General features: G+C 38.2%; 1 long non-coding RNA gene across 1 annotated transcript; it reads right to left on the bottom strand.

The window, feature by feature from the left end:
* Positions 1 to 369: 369 nt before the first annotated feature.
* Positions 370 to 5,404, bottom strand: LOC109200273 (uncharacterized). The gene is made up of 3 exons (XR_002060459.1): positions 5,326 to 5,404; positions 3,810 to 3,914; positions 370 to 410 (listed from the first exon to the last, which is right to left on the bottom strand). It is a non-coding gene; the product is annotated as an uncharacterized LOC109200273 (long non-coding RNA).
* Positions 5,405 to 6,070: the final 666 nt, after the last annotated feature.

The following is a 6,070-nucleotide window of genomic DNA, read 5'->3' as shown; positions in this document are numbered from 1 at the left end:
TACACATTTTCTCCGGAGTGAATGCGTAGGTGTCTATTTCGGCTCCATAGCCGGCTGAAGGTTTTTCCACAGATGTCACAGCTGTATGCCTTAATTCCAGAGTGGGTAACTAGATGACTCTGTAAGTTGCTACTTCGAGTAAAAGCTCTGCCACACTGATCACAGCTGTAAGCTTTGACTCCACTGTGGACGATTTGGTGTGTTTTTAGGGCTTTCTTCCAGGAAAACGACTTTCCACACAAGTCACAGCTGAACGGTCTCTCTCCAGTGTGGATGAGCTGATGTTGTTTTAGTTTAGACTTCAAAGTAAAATCCTTCCCACACTCGTCACAGGTGTTTTTTTTCTCTCTCTTTCTTCTGTGAGGTTTGTCGGCCTCCTGAGAGCGCTGACTTCTCGGTCCATGTTTGTCCTGCAGTGACAGAGATACAAACAGAGGCAGTGAGTGAAATGCAGTCATTGAACTAACAGAAGCTTCAAACTCCCTCCATTAAAACTAGTTTTAAACCTGAAGGTGGAGTGTGGCACCAAACACCTTAAAGGTCTCTTATCCCCACCTACTGGTAGAAGTAACACATTACATCCAACCTGGTGTTAAAAATAATTAATCATTGTTCAAACACTCTAAAATCATGCCCATCCCTCCTGCTTGTACACAAATATTAATGCTAACACACTCAGAATAGTAATAAATGTTTACCAGGTCTGCACTTTTTTATATTTCCTGTTGCTGTTTCCTATTATATATTTCTATAGCTGTCTAATTTATTCAATGATAATAAAACAACTGACTGTAACCTGAGGGTTTTTTTTACTTTTACTTGCTACATTTAAAAAAAAAAAAAAAAAAAAAAAAAAAAAATCTGTATTTTCTACTCCTTACATTTTCAAAACAGGCTTGTTACTTTTGGTTTAAGGCATTTGAGGGGAGTTATTTCATCACTGCGGGCATCAAAGATCAAATTGATTTGAGCCTAAACAGTAACACATGAAATCCAGTCCTGCATCATACACCAGGCTGTGTGGTAAAGTCCTAAACATGGAGCATGTAACGATCACTGTAACGGAAACCGTAAATTTTATCTGAGTTTAAAGGTTTAAATCACTGTCAATTTCATCCTTCTATGAAATAGATTTATAATTGTACATTTTTGATGGATCTGCTTAAGTTCTGCGATGTATTTTGGTACATTGTACAATAAAGAAAAAAAAAAAAAATGAAATAGATTTATGAGTTTGGCGACATTCCTTATCATACAGAGGTCCGTTGGCTGAGTTGGGGAAACGTTCTCAATACAGTTTTTAAGCTCAGCAAGGAAATCTGTCAGTTTATGGTGTGAGATTATTATATTATTTTATGCCACATTATACCCCAAATTAAAGATAGTGAAATTATTATGTAGTTTTAGTTTGCATTATTCTCCTGACTTAGAAGAAGGTGTTAACTATTACAGTTATTAAACTGATTTGTATTACATTAGACTGCTGATTTATTGCGAATGAATGATCTTGTTTTGTGATGCATTATACTGCTTATAATGCAGTATATATAGGAAATACTGTTTTCAGAGAGTCATGGCCTTATTTGTCTGATTAGAAGAGAACAGAGCATACCGGAGAGGTTTTCTGCCCCATCTCATCAGGAGGAGATAAAACAGGGAGCCAAAGTCATAACTTAGGCGCCGTAAGAGAGAAAGAATGTGAATGTTTAGGTTTTTATGACTAGGTGGAGGGGGGCTGAAGCTATAAGAATGTGAGAAACGCTCAGACACTTCGAGATCAGGCGGACACCCTCCCACGCTCATCTCCCCTCCGGATGGTTTATGCTCAAAAGTGTTGAATTGAATGGAATAAAATGATTGTTGATTGAGCATTTATACACTGAGTATTGTCCTTCCTTCAGCCCAAAGATCAAAAGAATTGGGAGATTTAACAATGGACATGGCATGTATGATGCAGTGAAGGCATTTCAAGTGAAGCTGACACAAATGCACCAGTGCAACCTGCCTCACTTTCCCTGTTGCCAAGTAATGTTGAACCAAGTCGGTGCACTTTGCTGATAAACTGAGCACACTGAGTTCGCACGGTGCTTTGGTGACTGTGAAGCACAAAAAGAGAATTTCGAGCTGCTTCTCAACCCATTTACGTGGAAACTGCACCTGTGCAGATTCAGATGGAGCTGCAGTGTAATGGTACACTCAAGGCAAAGTACGACACTGAATGGCCCGCACAGTTTATTAGTTCCATTCCTGCAGCAATGTCCCAGCTCCGTCTATATGCAGCTCGAACCTTGTGTATGTTTTCATTTATTTTTTCTGGAGTTTTTGGCAGCATGTTCATATTTCTAACTTGCAGAATTTTTACAGGATATATTTTTATGAAGATCAAAAAATTTAAAGTTAAAGTTGATTTTTTTAAGTTTAATTATTCTGGAATAATATTCCTGTCTGTTTGTATTCATATTTATGTTTAAAAACATTGCTGTAGTATGTACAATAAATGTTTTTCTTGTTTGGCCCACGAGCTAAAGTGTGCCTTGAGTTTTGGCCCCCTGTGCAATTGAGTTTGACACCCCTGGTGTAGAGGATGGAAATCAGCCAGGACAACTCATGAAACATCTGCAGACATCTGGTTGAATTCAGTTGTGTACATCCGCAGAGAGCAGCGGGTCAGCTGATCACAGCCTGTACATTAAGAAAATTGACTGGAGCTCTCAAGAGAAATGATTTTGAACAGTGACTGTTTTCCCCACACTGAGTCACTACAGCTAATTTTAGGGTTCCCCACCTGCTGAATCCCACTTTAACCTCTTCCCTGCCCATTTTCCTCTTTAGAGGCAAAGTCACCCTCTACAATGTAGGCATTGTATTATAACATGATTATTACATTACATTAATATAGCACAAGGTTCAGTTACTTTTGCATAAAATATATATCAGTACTTCAGCTTTTAACCCTTTAAGACCTACCATAGAACCAAGTTTGCCAGAGCTTATCTTTATATTTTTACCTGCCCTTAATGCCATTTTTGGGAGCATTTCAAGTTGCTATACATCAATATGACCATTATATCCCAAATTTGAATATTATGTATGCATTAAGTCCATAGTAAATACATAAAGTGCAAATAAACTGCAATAAAATACAAAAAATTGTTTACATTTGTTTTGTTTTGTTCTGTTTCTACACATATTTCTAGTTAGAGAAATTTCAGAGGTTTATCCCTCAAAATTGTAAATGCAAAAAAGTTGCATATTATTTCCAACCACAAGAAATTTGTTTTGGGTATTTTTGAGATTTTTATATCCTGCAGGAAAAACAAAGATAAATATTATAATGCAAATTTGCAAAACAAACAGCATGTGCATCAAAATAAACTATTGCCAACAGTGCAATTTGAGTTCTAAGCATCCCAGAAACAATACAGAAAAGAATAAAGTCAAACATGACTTTTAAAAACACCAGTATAGGTATCCCTGAAGGCAGGTTTTGGCAGGGAAAGTCGGACATGCGATAGTTCGCGCTGACATCTATTCCAACGTAGGAAGTGCTATGAACAGCTGATCGGATCGGCAAAGCGTGTTTCTGGTAAAGTCATGCAGTTTTTGTAAATACATATGTGGAAGAAAACCGTGACCTAGGGCAAGCTGATGGCATAAGATGTAAGTGCAACTCTTCCTAAATAAAATAATTGCGCTAGCTTAATTGCAGTTCTACCGGGATTTTAAAATTGTTACGCAAAACGGAGCGTTCCTGCTCCAATAGGCCTTAAAGGGTTAATGGAGTATTTCTTATCACTAGTATCTGTCACCTTCTGTGTCGAACTCATTGTTTTCTCTGCAGTGGCTGAGCTGAGTCCAAGTAGCTTAAATGTTCCTCTGCTGCTCCGTCAGACTCTTCTCCTCCTGCTGATCAGCTGGGACACAAAACAGAACTTTGTTAGGCTCCACACTGCACTGAAGAATCAAAGTGTCTCATATGTTCATCTGACAACACAAACAACACATTTTAGCTTCCTTGGGTGGGCAACTTGTTTTAAACAGACACAAAAGGTTTGAGCACCGATATCAAATTCAGCACTATGGCACACCAGTACCAGGAGAGCAATTCCTCTTTAAAAATGGCCCTGGCCAAGAACGAAAACAGAACAATCAATGAAGCTGCATAAACGAGTACAGTGTTTCCCGACCACTGTGTTGCGGCACATACGTGTGCCGTGAGAAATGATCAGATGTGCGTTGGAAGATTATCCTATCTGAGTGGGTGTAGAAATCTGAGCCATGATCTGAGTAACCCTCATCACTCAGTCACACTCCGATTCTATACTTGCATCAAGTCCATTGCACTACTTTCAAGCATTCTGTCCACCTGTCCTCTAATGTGTGCCTTCCTCCTCTTTGTATATACTCCTCTTATATGTTATTTATTCTTTCTGTCTTACTATTTATATTGTTTTCCATGCACAGTTGGTGTGGAGCACCCACAATTTAGCTGAATATGTGCAAAGACAATAAAAGACTATTCTATTCTATTCTATATATCTTTGTTCCTACATTTCAGTTTTGTTTGGAGCTTTAAAAAATCTGCAGTACATTTAAATGTGATAAAATTAGAACACAGATCCCCTCTTAGGGTTCGAGGCTGTATTTGTTTTAAAAATGCATCTCTGGTATCTCTGGCCTATACTTATTATTTTGCTAACAGTTAATCAGGCTCATTTACTGAATACTGATCAGAATATATCAAATAATCTTTGAAATGATTCTAATGATGGGCCTCTCAGAGTGAGGCCAGTTTTTACAATCACATGCCCTGTGGGCCGACACAACTTTGCACTGATAAAGGCAGCTGTGTTTTATCCTGGAATACATTTATTTTTACCTTTCTCATAAATGGATTTCATTATAGCACTTTTACCGCCAACATGTTGGGATGTTTTTGTAGCCAGAAGTGACCTTATATGGATGAAGGGTGGCGCTAGCTAGCTAGCTTGGATAACATGCTGCATTCATAAACTGTGCAGGTGCCACACAGTGACACAGAGATGCTAACTAGCGCTTAGTAACAGACTAATAAAATAAGAGAAATTCTGATTACACTTAGCTAATTTAAAAGCTTTCTTCTAATAATAACACTGCTTTCTTCTCTGTGTTTCATTAGCATTTGTTGATATCTTCTTGTAAATTAGTTCATAGCAGCTTGACTTGATGTAGAGGCTTTTTCTTTCAACAGGTTCCCAAATAACTGACAACAGAGACCGAGGAGAGCAACAGAAAACTTCACTCAGGAGCTAAACTCAAGATTGACTGAACTCAGATCAAAGTTACCTTAGTGCTTCACTTTAGATGAGGAAGAACAATAAACTTAAACACAAACGCAATGAAGCGGGAACTCTGCGGCTTCTTCTTCTTTTGGGTTCTTTGGCGGTTAGAGCTTTAAGGTGCATTACCGCCACCTGCTGGACTAGATGGTTCTTAAACTAGAGATTTAAAAGTATTTTAATAAACAATAAAAACAAAGACAAAATGTGTCAGTGTGTTATATTAACGAACCTGCTTTCTGCAGGCTGCCACAGTAATAAGTATGTGTTGTTTTGCCTGATTTAATAAAGGTTACACTGACTCACTTCTCTATCAGCAGGTCCAAGTGTGACATTAGCCATAATTTCCCAGGAGGGTACTTGGGTTTGGAGTCACAGCACAGTTTTCAGACTTAATTAATGGGCTTGAGTACAGCCTGATAATTACAGGCATTCAAACTGTTTGCTGATGAACTTTGGAAGTAAAACTATAGACAGCTTTAGAAGGTTTTTTCATAGGAAAAGTATAGATAGATACTTGGTCCCACTCAGTAAGGTTAGATCTTTTACTGGATGATTGATGAACCTCACAATAACTTGTGTTGCTTTGCAGATAAACTCGGCCTGGTTGGTGCAAAAAGTCATTCATCTACACCATGAAGCCATGAAATCTCTGAATAACAAACAAACATGAGACAAGAACATTTCTTTTGTCTTCCATGTAACAATCCCTAACTCTGTAACAATAGCTCAACCTAGTGTGGCTCCTCCTC

The sequence above is a fragment of the Oreochromis niloticus genome, unplaced genomic scaffold (assembly GCF_001858045.2).
Source record: "Oreochromis niloticus isolate F11D_XX unplaced genomic scaffold, O_niloticus_UMD_NMBU tig00008064_pilon, whole genome shotgun sequence".
Lineage (NCBI taxonomy): Eukaryota > Metazoa > Chordata > Actinopteri > Cichliformes > Cichlidae > Oreochromis > Oreochromis niloticus.
Note: the sequence above shows the minus strand (reverse complement) of the source record. Positions and strands in the feature narration are given on the sequence as shown.